General features: G+C 42.9%; 1 protein-coding gene across 6 annotated transcripts in view; it reads right to left on the bottom strand.

Moving 5' to 3' along the window:
* BOC (BOC cell adhesion associated, oncogene regulated) overlaps window positions 1-19,920 on the bottom strand; it is a 238,140-nt gene that overhangs the window by 73,667 nt on the left and 144,553 nt on the right. For 4 of the 6 annotated variants that reach the window (XR_016392994.1, XM_089910541.1, XM_022551715.3 and 1 more), the window contains exons 1-2: window positions 4,511-5,017; window positions 543-634 (exon numbers count right to left, since the gene is read on the bottom strand). The gene's annotated coding sequence lies outside the window, so the exon portion shown is untranslated. Of the gene's footprint in view, window positions 1-542; window positions 635-4,510; window positions 5,019-19,920 lie in introns of those variants that run through there. The other 2 variants (XM_022551796.3, XM_022551515.3) reach the window with 2 other exon arrangements.

The raw sequence follows: 19,920 nt of genomic DNA, 5'->3' as shown, positions 1-19,920 counted from the left end.
AATAACCCTGTCCCAAACATCAAAGGCCTTCTTTGAAGATAAGGCCAAATTCACCATTAGGAAAAGAGAAACTATTTCCTAACTTTATTTCAGAAGATGGTATGACACGGAATCCCTCTGGGTTTTGTGAGATAAACACAGCCCAGTACATCAGATGAGAAGGCATTTGCTGTAATACCATTGGTAGACACATAAACACAGGACTTTCCTCATCCAAACCTAAGCAGGACTTTTCCACAGCAGTCTTGGGCTCCAAATCCACAGTAAGTGGTTTATAACCAACATGTTGAACAGAATTTGCCACAGGGAAAGGGGGGTGACGTGGTCACGCCAGGGGAAAGAGGCCACCACAGGCTCTGACTATAAGAGTATCCGAGCTGAACTAGAACCAACTTGTTTAGTTCAGATTCCATTCAAAACTGGACCCTTTCAATACTGAAGGATGGGAAACACTCTTATCTTCAAGCAGAAACATAAAACATGAAAATATGACTGACCCAATAGGCTAGAGATATTATTAGACTATGGGCAGAAAACCTCACCTGCTTTTTCTACTTCATTGCTGATACCCTCAGACGGTGTGAATGTTGACAAGACTTCATGGGTCACGGGTTCCAGGAAGCTTGTTCTGGGCCTGAGGAAAAAGAAAGTGTCTCAAACAAAATAAATAAACACTTTGAAAGTATTTGCTTTTTATAAGGTACATTGCTATAAACCAGAGTAATTCCTTATTAGTCCATTTTACAAATAAGAAAACAGAGGAAAAGCAGTTTTTCTAAACCACAGGCTTCCTTAAATCTCCAGTTACCTGGCCCCTTGCTAGAAATGAACTGAATGGATGAAGGACAATGATTACATTGAAAACAGTCTGTTGCTCTTACAAAACGATTACCTTTGCATCCAGTGGTCCATTTTCACCAATATTCACCAAATATCTGTTAAGAACACATTATCCGCCGCCCTCATACGAAGTAAGGTGGGTTAACAGGGAAGGGGCTGGGACTGGTAAGGCAGCAGAAGGAGTGAATCCCTTCCAAAATCAAGGGTCGGCTAATAGATGGGTCCAGCTGGAGCAGAAGGGTTCTATCAAGGTAATATTATTATGAGATGAGACAGAGCCACATGTGAGAGGGCTAAGAAATTTAGATTGTAAGCTTAGACTGGGGGATGAGTTTATGGGACTGATGGACGATGGGTGTTGGCGGGGGGTGAGGGTAGGGGGGTGATGGGTAGACAGTGGGGAGTCCAGCCATGTGTCAGCAATTGTCAAAGGCATGAAGAAGCATGGTGGTGCCACTTGAGATGGATCCTCTAAGTCTTACTTCCCGATTCCACCTCCCCTTCTCTACCCATTTCCAACCCTGAGGGCTCCAAGGAGGCAAAAGCCCTATTTAGGAAAGCTTCTTGTAAACATGGATTTCTAGATTAAAAATAAACACCCTCTTCCATCCCACCGTCCAGCCCCAAATATTTGATCCAGCCTCATAAATGATGAAAATATTACATGTAAAGGCTCCATGTGGGAGCATTCTCAGGACTTAGGCCGTTCCCAGCAATAGCAAAGTGGCTGGATATACCTGCTCCCTATGAGTCTTTGGTCAAAAGTGTAGAGCTGCTTCAGGGCTGTCTGACTACAAGAGTCTTTACTTTTATTGGAGCTATGTGAAAAGTATGTATGCACATGGATGAACAAAAACAGTTATAGTATGGCAATGTGGGTAACTTTAAAACACATTTTTTTTTATTAGTAGTAGATGCTTGTGCAAAAAATAAAAATTGGGAGGGGAAGGTCGTTTGGAGAACCATCCTTTGACTAAGAAAGCTTATTTTCTTGGGACAAAAAAGCTCCCAGTCTGGGGTCTGATGTGCTATAAACTTTTGCTGAATTGAAGTATGGAGATGACAATAAGTTCCATATGTTAAAGTAAATACACTTTAAAAAATGTAACAAATCACTTTCTTTTCTCTCCTTCTCCAATTTCCATCCACCCTCCTCCTTATTTTCACAGATAGCAAGAAGGCTTGGAGTTTGGAGGAAAGAAAGCAAACTCCCAATGTACAATATCTTCTGGTGCCAGGTTAATACTTTCTTACTCAGAGGACAGAAAGTACTGGAAGCAATTATCTGGTGCACTTGGGTCTTCTTCAGCTTCTATCCGCTTGTTTAAAAGACACAGAAAGGAAAACCCTTATTCGTTAACCATACTGGTGACTTTGTCGAAATCTGAACTCAGAACCCTAGGGTCCCATGGAATATTGTGACCACCAGGTTCACTTCTCACCATCCTTGCTTATACCCTGGGGATCCCTGGGGAAGTCAACTGAATTATCTCATGAGTAAAATCTCCTACTCCTTCTTAGGGTATGGAAACCACAGATAAGTTGCTGAAGAGAGCTAGGAGCCCAAACATTTGAAAGAGCATTTCAAAGAAAGGAAAATCTCTGGACTCATTTGGAGGATGTAAAGGAACAAAAATCACCCTCTTATTCAAGTTGGCCAACCGATCAACAGCTAAGCAGGGTTCCCTCTATCCCACCACAACCCCATCCCAACTGTGGTCAAGGAACCAACTATCCTGGACTCTATCAACTTCCTCTCCTCAGTAAAGCCAATGCTGTGGCTTGGGCAATTTCTCCTGAGAAGCTGTTTCTTGCAGTTTTCCTCTTCTGAGATCTCTTGATAGAGGATGAATGAGACAGTGTCTGACATCTCAATCCTCAGATTTCATAGGTGTAGACAGCCTCCGGCCTCCTGAAGGGCCAAACTTTAAGCAATAGTTGGGGGCAGGCAATGTCAGCAAAGCGGCAACTCTTACTTCTTTCATTTTCCATACACTCGCTCCAAAAACTCATCCTGCAGGAAAATCATAACTTCACTTCTGTTTTCACCCTGCCTCTGTCCCACTGACCCCAAGGTGCTTCAAGATTACCATGGGAACCTTCTAGATTTCAATTATGAAACCATAAAAAAGTACCAATTATAAGACCTCAGAAACGTTCCTGGGAAACCTGTTACATACCTCAAAATGGCCAAACTCTTGCCTCAGATTTACTTTATGTTCAGAAAACAGGTTGGACAGATGTATGGGGGCATCCGTCCCCACCTTAGTCCAAGGAGACTGTTTAAATACTGTCATGCTGCCCTTGAGAAAATAGAGATTGATTTATTGACTGTAACCAAAGAGATGAAAAACCATAACAGGGCTAAGCTGCATGCTTAGGGCCCGATTGTGGAATAAATCAGAAATGTTTGTGCATTCAAGAATTTTGAAAATTTCATTCATTCAATGGCCAGTGTTTGCAAGGTTCTGGGTAACAAAGATCTAGGTGACCAATGTGAGCTGGGTACAAGGCACTTGGAGGTGACACAAGGGCCTGAAACCACAACATACTTTTCACTCAGTCCATTCAAAGAGGTAACTCTGGGTCAAAAACTTATGCAAACCCATTTGAACTTGCTGAGAAGGGATGAGGGAGAGGCAGAACACCCCACCACGCCCAGAAAGTGCCTGTTTAGGATCGCTGGTGTGTGGTTTGGGTATTCTTAGCTCTACTGCCACATCTCTGGAGGCACACAACCACCTTTCAAGTAACACTGCCACTGCAATCCCATACCCAAAACAAAACTAAGCAAACAAATCCCTAGGGCTCCTTAAACTCCACCAGGTCTGCCTGCACCCCCAGCCCTCAAAATCCTCCTACCATCTGGAAGAGCAAACTAACACTGGGCACCCTGAAAGTTAAGCAGAGCCTTCAAAAATCCAGCAGAAAATTCTTCCTGGGTTCCTCGCCCTACTCCACAGCCCCTTCCCACTTGTTGCAAAGGATCATTTCCCAACCTCTCACAGTTACACCAACAAAAACCCCCAAGAGAACAACCCCAGGAGGACATCTGGACACTCTCACTTCAGCCTCGGCCCTTCCACCCCTCTAGCGGGGGATGCTTTTCTGGGACTGTTTTGCACCCGGTCCGTTCGGTCCCTCATTTAGGTTTAGTTTTTTTTTTTTTAATTTTTAAAATTTATTTATTATTATTATTTTTAAACTCCGAGACGGTAAACCCTCACCCCCTAAGAGGCCAAATGGGTGTGCGGTGGTGCTGTGTATTTGCCGACCCCTTGTGGGTTTCTCCCCAGAGCCCCGCGCTGGGAGCCGGAGACCGGTGTCAACCTCCGGGGAAGTTTGGGAGGCTGTCCGGGCCCTTCTTCCACCGGGAAGCTTCCGGGAACGACCGTCCAGACCGCACCCGCACCGAACGAGATGCGGCGGCCCCGGGCCTGGAGGCGGCCACCCGGCACCCCGCCGCCCGCCTCGGCCGCAGCCCCCCGCCGGAGCCCGCGGGCCGAGCGCTGGGACCCGCTCCCGCCGCCGGCGCGTCCCCACCAGCCACCCGCCGGCGCTTCCTCGGTATCGCCCGGCCTGCGGCCGCCTCCCGCCCCCTCCCTCCCCAAACCAACAAATAAACACAACTTTTTATGAAAAGAAAACAAACTTCAGCGACGTGACTCACCTCTGGTGCAGCCGGCTCCTGGGAAGGGTGAGCCGGGGCCCGGGGGCGCGGTGGGCGCAGAGAGAGCCACACAGCCCGGTGCCGCACGGACACACAACCCGCACAGTGACACCCAGGGACACACAAAACGGGAGAGCGGCGGCCGCGGGAGCAACAAAGGAGCCCCGGACCGAGAAGCTGCGGGCCGGGGAGGGAGGGCGCGTGCGGGTGCGTGCGGCTGCGGCGGGCGTGAGTGTAAGTGTGTGTGCGCCTGTGTGTGTAAGTGTGAGTGTGCGTGTGCGCTCGCGGCGGCTGACACCGGCGGGCCGGGGCTCAGGGTCCCTGCGGCAGGAAGCGGGGGCCGCGGCGGCAGCAGCGGGAGGACAAGGCAGGGGACGCCGCGCCCTGCGCACCCGGTCCCTCCATACGGAAGAAGCTTTTTTGGATGACTGAACTCGCAAACAATTCCTTCTTTTGCTTCTGCCTAGGAGCCTCCCATTACCGCGCGAGGAGGAGGAGGGGGAGGGGGGAAGAGGAGGCGGGGAAGAGGGGGAGGAGCAAAGTGGAGCAAAGAAAGTCTTGGGAAGGAAGCTGGGAAAAAAAAAAAACAGTACCCCCAAACTCAGTTTTTCTCCTAATACCCATTTTTCTTTCTGTTGCGCCTTAGTCCCGTGCTCTCCCCAAACTTCACTTTCTTTCCGGTACCAAAAGCAAAGTCCTCCGCCTTTCTCCCACACCCACGGGCTCCCAGGAACCCCCATTTCTCTTTAGCTTCACCTCAGACCCTTGCTCTGCTACGCTATCCTTCCCTCCTTTCGCCCAGTCTCTTCTCCCCAAGTCTTTTTCTGACAGCCCCCCCTTCTTAATGGTCTCCTTCATTCTGCAAACAAATGATTGGATAAATCATTAAAAGTAAACTCTGTTGTTAAACGCGCCCCTACCCGCCCCCAAAATGGGGCAGCGGCTGTCGAGAAATTTATAAGGAAACCACAGCCCCAGTGCTACCTCCCCGCGAGCGACCCACCCGGTGGGTCGGGGAAGGGAGGGTTCGCCGCGTCCTCCTCCGTTGACAGCGCCCTGCCCTGACCTCCATTCATCATCCCAGGATGGAAGAGCGAGGAAAAGGATGGGGGGTGGGGAGGCGAGGGAGGGGTAGCGGCCACAGAGAAAAGTTAGTTACGTCCTTGTGCGCGTGTGCGTGTTAAGCCCTCCCTTTAGTGTTGGGCAGAAAAGCATTCAGAGTAGCGGTTCTCAAACTTGAGCTGCATCAGAACCCCCTGCAGGCTTATTAAAAAACACAGGTTGCTGAGCTCCACGCCCAGAGCTTCGGCTTCGGTAGGGTCTGAGGTAGGGCGGAGAATTTGCATTTTTAGTAAGTTCTCAGGTGGTGCTGATGCTGTGTGTCCAGGGCCACGTTTTAAAAACTACTTTTCCACGGTATTGAGAAGTCAAGCACGTACTGAATTGGTGGCAAATGGGCCCCCTTCTTAATCTGTAAGTGATGAAACATAGTGAAGGGTCATCCAGTCCACACCCTTATACCGAGGCTGAGGAGACTGAGACCCAGAAGGGTTAAGGCAGGCGTTCGCTGGAGTTTGTGCCAAAGTGGGAAGGAACCGTTCTGAAAGCGGACAGGCAGGCGGGGAGTGGGGAGAAGGAAGGTGCTGCCTCCTTTATGGCAGGAGAGCCGCACTGGGAGGCAGCAAGCTACCATGTGGCTCTGAGAAAGTCACCTAACCTTTTTGGGCCTCAACTTTATTTTCTTCAGTTTCTCATCAGTAAAAATGCATACTTTACACCAAGTATATGATTTTAATTGAACCTGAATCCAAAGATGTTTAAAAGGGCAACACAAACATCCTTTAATCGATATGTTGTACTATTTTTTTCTCATGCTTTTGGAAATCCAGGCATGAGCCAGTTTCTTTATTGATGTATCTGGAACGTTCAGCTCCACGTGCCTGGATTCTTGGGTCTGTCCCCAGGGGAAAGTGGATAAAGGGGATGATCCATTTTCAACAAGGTGAAAAAGACTATATACTCCTTCCTTGAACTATGCACTTGTATTCTTTCCACTCCTTTCTTCTGCAGTTCCCTCCCTCCCCACTTTCCTTCTCTTAATCTCCAACATTCTCCCCCTAACATTCTCCAAGGCCTATTTTTCTCTCCACTCAATGCCCATATCAGCTTCCACCTTCTTACCGTCCGTCCTCCTCTAGGGCACAACTCACAAGTACAGGCCTGGGGCCCATTCTGGGTACAGAACTCTCAATTTCCCAAGGGAATGGACCAGCCAGCCTTCCACTGCAGTGAAAACACTCCCTCTCCCCAGAGCCCCCAGCAGAGTATTGAGCTGTCTGTTTTTCAAAGATGACTCCAAGTACCACTCTCACTGATAATGTGGGATACCAATGAGGAAACTATGCATGAAACTCTCATATTGATTCTTCTATATTCTTTTATATACTATTCATTGATCAACATCTCAAAGATGTCTCTTACCCCTTCCCATTGTCTTCTTCCAAAGACTTTCTCCTAGGACTCTTGATTCCCTCCATTCTGGCCTTTGGGTGTCCCCTGAACCCTGAGTCAACCAGTCAGAGCACAACAGAAAACAAAGAAGGTTGAAGTCCTTACCAACATTATTTAGCCAGGAGAAAGACCCCATGGCCTGTACTTCCCTCCATCCCAGGCTGCTCGTGGGGCTGCTCATCTTTCCCACAGAGTTCAGACAGAATGCAGATCACAGCCTAACTGAGAAGGCTTAATTCTGCCGCAGCACCAAGCACACTGTTGGCAACTCACATGTGTTTATTGTTTTGATGGCTCTTTGTATTAACATAATTGTGTTTATTATTATTACCCCGTAAGAACATTGTATCTCTGAACTCTCTACCTTTGCCTGGAGCAAGTTCCTTGCCTAATTCTCCCTTCCCCTTTTTATTAGTTTCCCTATCACTACCATCCGTACCCCACTCTAACCGCCCAGCCATCTCAAAACAGAGTGTGGGCTTGTGATCAGATGCTCTCTGCTACTCTCCACTTTGTTCATGGTGAATCCCTCTGGTGTTTTGCTTCCTTGGGGGCTATCTGGGCCTCTATCAAGAAAGCAGCATTTAGTATGGAAGTCACATTTATTATGTGAAGTCACACTTATTATGTCACATTTATTATGTTGGGGGTGGGTAGGCAGGGATTGTAGATCCATATAAGTTGCATATCACTAAACTGTGCAGAGTGAACTGGAAGGAATCGCAGTGAGTGACATGAAGAGAGTATGCTCCCTCCTTAGTGTGTTATAGACACTCCATTTGTATCATATGGACAGGGGGCCCCTTGGTGGTAAAGGATATCTGGAAAGAATTGTGCTGAGAAAATTACTAACACATAGGCAAAGAGAAATAGGGACTTGATAATCTCCCCTCTGTTTTAATATAAATCTGTTTTCCTCATTATAAAATATGTTCATTGAAGAAAATTTAGAAAATATGGAAAAGCACAAAGAAGGAGGAAATTACCTTAATCCCACTACCTACAGGTAACAATGTTAACAGTGTTTTCTCTAGTCATTCTTCTCGTTTTTGTTTCTCATCATACAAATCCATAGTTCATCTTCACCGAGTATATGATTTTAATTGATCAGAACTGGAAGATGTTTAAAAGGGCAGTGTAAATGGATACTTTTATTCAATATTTTGTATTTTTTTCTTATGCATTTGGTAACTTAGGGGTCAGTTTCTTCACTGATTCATCTGGTACTTTCACATTTTGTAAAATTGTGTTCACTGTAAACACAGGTTTTGATCCTACTTTTTAAATTTAACATTGAAATGTGATTATTTTCCCCATGTCATTAAATCTTCTCCAAAGTTCAACTTAAACAGCTGTGTGCTATTCAGAGAGGTTGTTATTTATTCAACCATTCTCCTGTTGTCATGTATTTAGATTATTTCTATTTTTATTATGATCATGCATCACAGTTGACTAAACATCTTGTCATAAATCTTTATTTATAATTCTGATTATTTCCTAAAGGTGAATTCCTATGAGTAGGAGTTTTGGATCAACGGACAGAACGTTTTAAGGGCTTTTGGCTGCTGTTGCAAAACCGTCCTGTCGTGGCTCCAATATATATTTTCATCTCTCAGATCTCCACAACAATGAGATCATCAGATACAAGGCTCCAAGTGGAGACTTGATTGAATTGTCCAGTTTGGATGACTACACAGATAAAGAAAACAACTGCCAATATTCACTACAGTGGAGACAATGCTCAAGTGGGAAGGGTGGAACAGTAATTTCTTACTATGTGAGCTCAGTTATATTTATGAACTTATTTAACCTTCCCAACAACCCCCTGAGAAATAAACTAACATTTATTGAGCACTTACTGCTCAGAGCCTCTGTGCTGGATTCTGTGTGTACGTGTGATCTCGAATCCCCACAGCAACCCTTTCCCGTAGGTTTCATTATCTCCATTTTACAGATATGGAAACTCAAGTAACTTGCCTAAGATCCCTAGCAACTAAGTGGTGGTACTAATTCTGAAACCTGGGGTTTTTCAGTGCAACCTATGGTTTCCCTGCAGCTGTTTCATGAGTTACAGGCTTCTTAGTGGAGTAAGAAAGGCATATTAAGAAGATGCTTGAATTTTGTCAAGCCATTAAGGAATCTTTTGTGGGCTTCCAGATGACTGTTTTTTTGTAATAGGACATCCAAATACATTCAAAGAGCTAAGGTGACTTACTAACTCTAATTAATAGAAGAGTCCAAGGATTGTATACCTTATGAGAATGCTGTTCTGATGTATGAGTTAAGATATCTAGATTAAAGACTAGATATTAAAATTCACAGTACTAACAATAATAAGAAAACTGGCTTTTGTATACATTCTTATTCCCAAAGCTAATGTCTGGATAAAGACTTTTTATCTTGATCAGAGGTGCTAGAAATAAAATATTTGTGCGTCCAACTTCCTAGTTTCAAATTCTAGCTGTTGAATGTATAGTTTTTATTTATTAAAGCAATATCTGAAAACATTTTCAAAATAAATGCAAAACTTAATTCATTAATTGATTATTAGGAAAATTGGGGAATTCCCTGGTGGTCTAGCGGTTAGGACTCTGCGCTTCCACTGCAGGAGGCATGGGTTCGATCCCTGATTGGGGAACTAAGATCCCACAAGGTGCATGGCACGGCCAAAAAGAAAAAAAATAAAAAGGCAAATTAGCCCTCATTTGCTCTTTAGTGGGCCATTAACTAGCTATCTGAGTTGGCCTACCTCTCCATGATGGTTATCACAAGGGCTGCCAGAGAAGGAATGTGCCCAGTTACTCCAAAATATTTGATGACTGAATGAAGAATGATGAATAAAAGTATAAGATTGACCTCTGCAACAATTAGTAAACAATGCAAGACAGTGTGTAATTAAACCCTAAATTGCCGGTTGAGGCAGGATTACAGGTGAGCCTGGTACAATGCCATCTACTCCGCATTCAAGTTGAGCTGGCTGGGACTGACTTCTGTCGTCCAGCGCTGCCAGCACAGGTGTTCCTACTGGCCATGTGTTCTTTGACTTTAAGGAGTCATTCTCCAGATTCCCTTGAGGCTGCCTACAGACAAATGTACCCTAGGGGGAGGATGACATAAAAAAGCAAGATTGTGGGATCAATCTGGATTTGGATCCAGTCTTAAGCTGTATGAGCTTGGATACTCTGAATCCCACTTTCTTTATCTGTGAAAATTCAAAATAATATATATGAAGTATCTCTCTCAGTATATGATTCTTAGTGGGTCATCTGGTGCAACTATACCAGTTGTTTACAGTTAGCACTTATTCTGATTGGTCAGTTCCAATGCCTTGACCATTATTTTACATATATATTTATAGAGTACCTTGGTGGGTACTCTATAAGTGGTAGTTATATTAGTAAAAGTTTGGGTCAGAGGTACAGCTAGGACAGAGAAATGGAAAATAGAGTAATCCAAGGCCATTTCCATTACCCATGCTGCATGCTTGATTTTGCACACTCCTTAAGTCTCAGACAAATGGAATCTGTCTATTGACACTGAGTTCTAAGAGACTCCATTTTTCCACGATATAAGATCCTCTGATGCAAGCACAGGCCCCATTTAGTCCCGAAGGAAACCCCTACATTCGTCAACTCCCTCCATCCTTTCTCCCCCTACCCTCCTTGTGTGTTAGGCTGAGAAACGTGGATCCTGGAGCTGTCCAGACTCCATCTGTCTGATATTGTGAAGCTGATGGCAGTGGAGGGCAGGAGGCAAGAGACTCCAGATAAAAGCAAAAACTCAAGGAGAACTTGACCTTAGTGCTTTGATACCGAACTCAGTGGGTAACAGCCTCCGTTAAATTTGTTCAGTCAGCCATTTAAGAGGGAAGGAGTTTCTCACACATCCTGGAAGGGTATTTAGCGATGAGATGCTTCCACGGAGGGGAATCAATGTTCCGGGGACTGAGTAGAGCAGAGTCAAATGCCAAAGCTGTCATGGCAAGCTGAGAGACAGGTAGTGTGCTGGCTTGTTTTGCTCTCAATATATTATTTGCTTTCTCTTTCATGAGTTACCAGGGATTTACTAGGATTTTTGGTCACAGCAACAGAAAACCAGCTGTGCCCCACCTTAACCTCCCCCACCCCACTTCTTTGGGTTTCAGGGAGTAGCCCTCAGGGCACAGGCCATGAGGAAGAAAGGGGAGTTGAGAGGAAGACAGAGATACTGGGCTGTATGAGCCTCCCCACTACCTCTCCAACTCAGATTCAGAACCCAGATTCATCTTCTTTGCCTTCTATTGGTTGGATTCATCAACTAGGAAGTGGAATCATTTGAGGCTTGGTGGGCGCAATTTGAGAAGCACCTTACCTATGAACCTCTGCCTGGGATAAGGAAGGACTAAGAAAATGAATCATAGAGCCCGCTGATTCTCTTATTCCTTAAAAAAAAAAAATCCATAAGCCTTGTCCTTGTTTATCCAGGAGAGGCGAAGACAGGATCAGTCATGTCACTGCCTTACTTAAAGTTTATGAGTGGCTCCCAGCTCCCTTGGTCTAAGGGGACAAGTGCTCCCTGCTCTGGTCCAGCCCACCTCTCCAGCCTGGCTCGCCCATGGCCCACCTACCTGTATCTTGCGCTCCAGCATTCCCTTGCCCTTCCTCAAAGCACCACACTTTCTCATGCTTCCCAGCCTGCCCAATTCCTGTCTTCCCTGACTTAAACCTTTTCTTCTCTTTTGTGTTCACCTAACTCCTACTTACTCTTTAAGATTTTCCTCTAACATTACCTCCTCTAGGAAAACTTGCCTGAACCTCCCCTCCCCAATTCCACTTGTCCTCCATGGACCCCTCTTCTTACCTTTATTACAGCATCTATCATGAGCATTGTAGTGGTTAACTGTGGGTCCATCTGACTTCTCCTCTTGACTGGAATATCTACAAGCACAAAGGCGATCCCTGCTTCATCTTTGTACCCCCAGTGCTTAGCCTGATACCTGGCCCAAAATGAGTGCCCCATATATAAATACTCGAACGAAGAATTAATAAAATCAAGTATCTCTGTCATAGCAGTTGAAGCCTAATGGATCTATACAGTCTGGAATGTTGAAAGGATACCAATAACTGGTACTGCACCTGAGGCGGAATCATAGTTATCAAAACCCAGGCTCTTGCCTAAAGCACGTAAAGACTGATTTGTCTTAAATATAAAGTTGGATGGCTATTATTTAGTATTTTGCGTTTAGATGCTAACGGTACGTTTGAAATGATAGCACATGATTGGCATATTTTTTTTTACTTTTTATTTTGAGTTAATTATAGATTCACATGGGTTGTAAGAAATAATACAGAGATTTCCCCCTAACTGGAACACAATATCTAGCCTAACTGTAGTACAATATCTTAAAGATATCTTAACAATATCTTAATAACTGACTTTGATATATCAATCATTGACTTTATTCAGATTTTGACATTTTTACTTGCATACTCATTTGTGAGTAGTTGTATGTTTTAAAAATGATTTGTTGGTTATTGCGTGCGTGCAGCCCAGCCCCTAAAAGTCTGGCCACAATCAGTAAGAGTCAGGACCATGCCCTTCTGGTCCCGAAAAGAAGGGGCTTGAGTCTTTTCCAAAAGTCTGTGGCAATGGGTTCATTCCTGACCTGGTCTCTGCTTTGCACCCTCTTTGACCCTTCCTTGAATGTCTTGTTCTTCCTCTGACAGGTCAAGAAAGTTCCTAGTTTCTGGAGGATGCATGATGAGTTGGAACAATTCCACCCACCATTTTCTGCCATTGGTCAACACACCCAGGGGTAGGCTCTATTATTTGCAGAGTTCAGTGCAAAGTGAAAATGCAGGGAGGGTCCCAGTCAGGAGTCAGGGAGTCAATCTCCCTTTTTCATACCCACAGCAGAAAGGTGACCCCCAAGGAGTTGTAATCTCTACACCAAGACACACTAGGGGATGGGCTAGAGGCCCATGTCCAGGTTTCTGCTGAAATTCTGTGGACCTGCCAGCCTAGGGTGGGGACAGCCACTGCTTTGCCCTTCTCTGAGATGCAGGGTGGGTACATGCTGTACCCCAACCCACCCCATATTTATGCTCAGGCCCCAACCTGGGGCAGAAGGCAACTGAGGAGCAGGTATGGGGAGGGGAAGGTTGGGGGAAACTAGGGCACGAGGGTTCAAAGGAATGCACAGCTGAGAACTTATCCCAGGCAGGAAGAGGGAGGCAGGACCACATGTGAGCTGAGACTCCAAGCCTCCAGTCTATGCTTCATCGTCCAGTCTAACTTCATTTACAAAACACAGATTCAAAGACAGACTTTCAAGATGGCAGCCACAGAGATTAAAACCAAGCAAGAGGCCCTTCTGAGTACAAGGCTCTGTGTAAGCACACTGACCACTTTCCCATGAAGTTGCCTGAACACACCAAACTCAAACTTTCCTGAAACTGTAACTTTATACTCTCCCTTGGGACGGAATCATCTCCTTTATTCTACAGTGGGGTCTAAGAATGATGGCATGGAGCAGTGAAACTTTCTTATTTGATTCCTCCTCAATGAATATGAGTAATATTAGCAAAACCCCACTTATTTAGCAGAAAAAAATCTGCTTCTTTCTCTCTCTTTTTTATATCTGTCTGATGTAAATCAAAAAAAAAAGGTAGTCTGAAATCAAACTGCCTTAGTGAGTAACACCATGATCTATCTAGCTGTCAGAAGAACTTGGGAATCATCTCTGGTGCCTCCTTTTTCTTCACTATTTTCATTCAGTGGTCACTAACTCTTGCAGTGCCACATCTAAAGTCTCCCCAGAATTCATTACCAGCATTCAGTCCCTTCTGCAAGTGCCCTAATCCAGACATGCATCATTTCTCATATTGCAAAAGCCTCTTGATTAATCTCCCTACTTCCTATCTGGCTCCATCACTGGTCCATTTTCCACATTCCTGATGGAGACACCTTTAGAAATGGCAAATTTGATCATGCCACATCCGTCTCTCCTCCTGAAATTGTTCAGTGACCTCACCACTTTTAGGATGAAATCAAACTCCTTAGCAAAGCACACAAAACCTTTCACACGGTCCCTAGCAAGTATCTCCTCAATATGATCCTACCATTTCCCACTCCTGACCCTATTCCCTCCCTCACCATATAGAGCTTCCTTAGATCATTCCAGATCATTCACTTCTCTAGGTCTTTGTGTATGTGGTGCCTTTGCTTGGAGTACCTTTACTGACTCTTGCACCAAACTTCTATTTGTCCTGCAAAGCTAAGCTCAAGTGTTAACTCCTCTGGCCCTCCTTGCCCACCTCACCTCCCCAGCATGTGAGAGGTGCTTGTTAACCAAGGACCCGTATCACTTGGTGTTTACCCTTATCATAGCACGTACTCCCCATTTTAATAATTGTTTCAGGCTATCATGTTTCTCAACCACAGGGGATGCCATTCACACTGTGGTGTATTTTCAATTTTTCTTACTTGGTGTGAAACTCTTGAAGCCGGGTCCTGGGCCTTAAACATCATTGCACAACTTCTGGAATATGGTAGGTAGTGGGTAGTTGTTATCTGAAGAAAGGAAGGAAAAGAAAAAAAGGAGAAAGGAAGCACTGCAGCTGCCAGCCTGTAATATTTCTTTCTCTCTCAACCCTGGTCCCAAAAACCCTCCCCCCATCAGCTGTTTGATGTCTTAAGAGACAATATAGACTGACAGCACAGCCAATCTGATTGTGCAGACCTGGGTTCCTTAGGTGATGCAAAGTCATGATTTGACCAAATTTGAAGCAGTGGCTGCATTACAGACACAAGTTGGTTCCGCAACTTGGGCCCTTCTGATGTGAAACACAGAGACGCTGAAACTTCTCTCCCTCAGGAATGACCAATCCATAAAGTTCTAAAACAGTTTGAAAAATAAATGGAAATGCTTAGATATATACAGCTAGAAAAAAAATGTCAGTTTTATGAACATAGAAAACAACTTAAAAATGCATAACATGCAGTTGTCAAAACTCATAGAACTATACTTCACAAAGAAAATTTTACTATATATAAATTTTTAAAAAATGAACCAGGATGAAGGAAGAGCCCCAAATGGAATACAAACTATAACAACTGAAAAATTAAGTACAAAGAAAGCATATTAAAAGCAGCAAGGGAAAAACAACAAATAACACACAAGGGAATCCCCATAAGGTTAACAGCTGATCTCTCAGCAGAAACCCTACAAACCAGAAGGGAGTGGCAGGACATACTGAAAGTGATGAAGGAGAAGAACCTGCAACCAAGACTACTCTACCCAGTAAGGATCTCATTCAGATTTGATGGAGAAATTAAAACCTTTACAGACAAGCAAAAGCTGAGAGAGTTCAGCACCACCAAACCAGCTTTACAACAAATGCTAAAGGAACTTCTCTAGACAAGAAACACAAGAGAAGGAAAAGACCTATAATAACGAACCCAAAACAATTTAGAAAATGGGAATAGGAACATACATATCGATAATTACCTTAAATGTAAATGGACTAAATGCTCCCACCAAAAGACACAGATTGGCTGAATGGATACAAAAACAAGACCCTTATATATGCTGTCTACAAGAGACCCACTTCAGACTTAGAGACACATACAGACTGAAAGTAAGGGTATGGAAAAAGATATTCCATGCAAATGGAAACCAAAAGAAAGCTGGAGTAGCAATTCTCATATCAGACAAAATAGACTTTAAAATAAGGACTATTAAAAGAGACAAAGAAGGACACTACATAATGATCAAGGGATCGATCCAAGAAGAAGATATAACAATTGTAAATATTTATGCACCCAACATAGGAGCACCTCAATACATAAGGCAAATACTAACAGCCATAAAAGGGGAGATCGACAGTAACACATTCATAGTAGGGGACTTTAACACCCCACTTTCACCCATGGACAGATCATCCAAAATGAAAATAAATAAGGAAACACAAGCTTTAAATGATACATTAAACAAGATGGACTTAATTGATATTTATAGGACACTCCATCCAAAAACAACAGAATACACGTTTTTCTCAAGTGCTCATGGAACATTCTCCAGGATAGATCATATCTTGGGTCACAAATCAAGCCTTGGTAAATTTAAGAAAATTGAAATTGTATCAAGTATCTTTTCTGACCACAACGCCATGAGACTAGATACCAATTACAGGAAAAGATCTGTAAAAAATACAAACACATGGAGGCTAAACAATACACTACTTAATAATGAAATGATCACTGAAGAAATCAAAGAGGAAATAAAAAAATACCTAGAAACAAATGACAATGGAGACACAACGACCCAAAACCTATGGGATGCAGCAAAAGCAGTTCTAAGGGGGAAGTTTATAGCAATACAAGCCCACCTTAAGAAGCAGGAAACATCTCGAATAAACAACCTAACCTTGCACCTCAAGCAATTAGAGAAAGAAGAACAAAAAAACCCCAAAGCTAGCAGAAGGAAAGAAATCATAAAAATCAGATCAGAAATAAATGAAAAAGAAATGAAGGAAACGATAGCAAAGATCAATAAAACTAAAAGCTAGTTCTTTGAGAAGATAAACAAAATAGATAAACCACTAGCCAGACTCATCAAGAAAAAAAGGGAGAAGACTCAAATCAATAGAATTAGAAATGAAAAAGGAGAAGTAACAACTGACACTGCAGAAATAAAAAAAATCATGAGAGATTACTACAAGCAGCTCTATGCCAATAAAATGGACAATCTGGAAGAAATGGACAAATTCTTAGAAATGCACAACCTGCCAAGACTGAATCAGGAAGAAATAGAAAATATGAACAGACCAATCACAGGCACTGAAATTGAAACTGTGATTAAAAATCTTCCAACAAACAAAAGCCCAGGACCAGATGGCTTCACAGGTGAATTCTATCAAACGTTTAGCAAAGAGCTAACACCTATCCTTCTCAAACTCTTCCAAAATATAGCAGAGGGAGGAACACTCCCAAATTCCTTCTACGAGGCCACCATCACCTTGAGACCAAAACCAGACAAGGATGTCACAAAGAAAGAAAACTACAGGCCAATATCACTGATGAACATAGGTGCAAAAATCCTCAACAAAATACTAGCAAACAGAATCCAACAGCACATTAAAAGGATCATACACCATGATCAAGTGGGGTTTATTCCAGGAATGCAAGGATTCTTCAATATACGCAAATCTATCAATGTGATAAACCATATTAACAAATTGAAGGAGAAAAACCATATGATCATCTCAGTAGATGCAGAGAAAGCTTTCGACAAAATTCAACACCCATTTATGATAAAAACCCTGCAGAAAGTAGGCATAGAGGGAACTTTCCTCAACATAATAAAGGCCATATATGACAAGCCCACAGCAAACATCATCCTCAATGGTGAAAAACTGAAAGCATTTCCACTAAGATCAGGAACAAGACAAGGTTGCCCACTCTCACCACTCTTATTCAACATAGCTTTGGAAGTTTTAGCCACAGCAATCAGAGAAGAAAAGGAAATAAAAGGAATCCAAATCGGAAAAGAAGAAGTAAAGCTGTCACTGTTTGCAGATGACATGATACTATACATAGAGAAACCTAAAGATGCTACCAGAAAACTACTAGAGCTAATCAATGAATTTGGTAAACTAGCAGGATACAAAATTAATGCACAGAAATCTCTGGCATTCCTATATACTAATGATGAAAAATCTGAAAGTGAAATCAAGAAAACACTCCCATTTACCATTGCAACAAAAAGAATAAAATATCTAGGAATAAACCTACCTAAGGAGACAAAAGACCTATATGCAGAAAATTATAAGACACTGATGAAAGAAATTAAAGATGATACAAATAGATGGAGAGATATACCATGTTCTTGGATTGGAAGAATCAACATTGTGAAAATGACTCTACTACCCAAAGCAATCTACAGATTCAATGCAATCCCTATCAAACTACCACTGGCATTTTTCACAGAACTAGAACAAAAAATTTCGCAATTTGTATGGAAACACAAAAGACCCCGAATAGCCAAAGCAATCTTGAGAACGAAAAAAGGAGCTGGAGGAATCAGGTTCCCTGACTTCAGACTATACTACAAAGCTACAGTAATCAAGACAGTATGGTACTGGCACAAAAACAGAAAGATAGATCAATGGAACAGGATAGAAAGCCCAGAGATAAACCCACGCACATATGGTCACCTTATCTTTGATAAAGGAGGGAGGAATGTACAGTGGAGAAAGGACAGCCTCTTCAATAAATGGTACTGGGAAAACTGGAGAGGTACATGTAAAAGTATGAGATTAGATCACTCCCTAGCACCATACACAAAAATAAGCTCAAAATGGATTAAAGACCTAAACGTAAGGCCAGAAACTATCAAACTCTTAGAGGAAAACATAGGCAGAACAATCTATGACATAAATCATAGCAAGATCCTTTCTGACCCACCTCCTAGAGTAATGGAAATAAAAACAAAAATAAACAAATGGGACCTAATGAAACTTCAAAGCTTTTGCACAGCAAAGGAAACCATAAACAAGACCAAAAGACAACCCTCAGAATGGGAGAAAATATTTGCAAATGAAGCAACTGACAAAGGATTAATCTCCAAAATTTACAAGCAGCTCGTGCAGCTCAATAACAAAAAAACAAACAACCCAATCCAAAAATGGGCAGAAGACCTAAATAATAGACATTTCTCCAAAGAAGATATACAGAATGCCAACAAACACATGAAAGAATGCTCAACATCATTAATCATTAGAGAAATGCAAATCAAAACTACAATGAGATATCATCTCACACCAGTCAGAATGGCCATCATCAAAAAATCTAGAAACAATAAATGCTGGAGAGGGTGTGGAGAAAAGGGAACACTCTTGCACTGCTGGTGGGAATGTGAATTGGTTCAGCCACTATGGAGAATAGTATGGAGGTTCCTTAAAAAACTACAGATAGAATTACCATATGACCCAGCAATCCCACTACTGGGCATATACCCTGAGAAAACCAAAATTCAAAAAGAGTCATGTACCAAAATGTTCATTGCAGCTCTATTTACAATAGCCCGGAGATGGAAACAACCTAAGTGCCCATCATCGGATGAATGGATAAAGAAGATGTGGCACATATATACAATGGAATATTACTCAGCCTTAAAAAGAAACAAAATTGAGCTATTTGTAATGAGATGGATAGACCTAGAGTCTGTCATACAGAGTGAAGTAAGTCAGAAAGAAAAAGACAAATACCGTATGCTAACACATATTTATGGAATTTAAGAAAAAAAATGTCATGAAGAACCTAGGGGTAAGACAGGAATAAAGACGCAGACCTACTGGAGAACGGACTTGAGGATATGGGGAGGGGGAAGGGTGATCTTTGACAGGGCGAGAGAGGGTCATGGACATATACACACTAACAAACGTAGTAAGTTAGATAGCTAGTGGGAAGCAGCCGCATGGCACAGGGATATTAGCTCAGTGCTTTGTGACAGCCTGGAGTGGTGGGATAGGGAGAGTGGGAGGGAGGGAGACGCAAGAGGGAAGACATATGGGAACATATGTATATGTATAACTGATTCACTTTGTTATAAAGCAGAAACTAACACACCATTGTAAAGCAATTATACCCCAATAAAGATGTTAAAAATAATAATAATAATAATAATAAAGAAGGAAAATAAATTCTGGAAACAGCAAAAGGGATTATACTGCAGAAGTATATAGGATTTTAGCAATGAATTAGGCAAACACCTTACAGGTAAAAAATAATACTTTCATTAATACACTCAAGATATTCTTTCCATCAAGGAGAAGATACAGCTGAAGAGCCAATTATGAACTTGGAATACAATATTGAGGAGTTTGTTTAGAATGCAGTACAGAGAGACTGGAATTAGA

The sequence above is a fragment of the Delphinapterus leucas genome, chromosome 4 (genome assembly GCF_059928025.1).
Source record: "Delphinapterus leucas isolate spDelLeu-1000000601 "Yukka" chromosome 4, BTC_Dleu_Yukka2, whole genome shotgun sequence".
Taxonomy (NCBI): domain Eukaryota; kingdom Metazoa; phylum Chordata; class Mammalia; order Artiodactyla; family Monodontidae; genus Delphinapterus; species Delphinapterus leucas.
The sequence above is the reverse complement of the archived record's forward strand: the minus strand, read 5'-3'. Positions and strand labels throughout refer to the sequence as shown.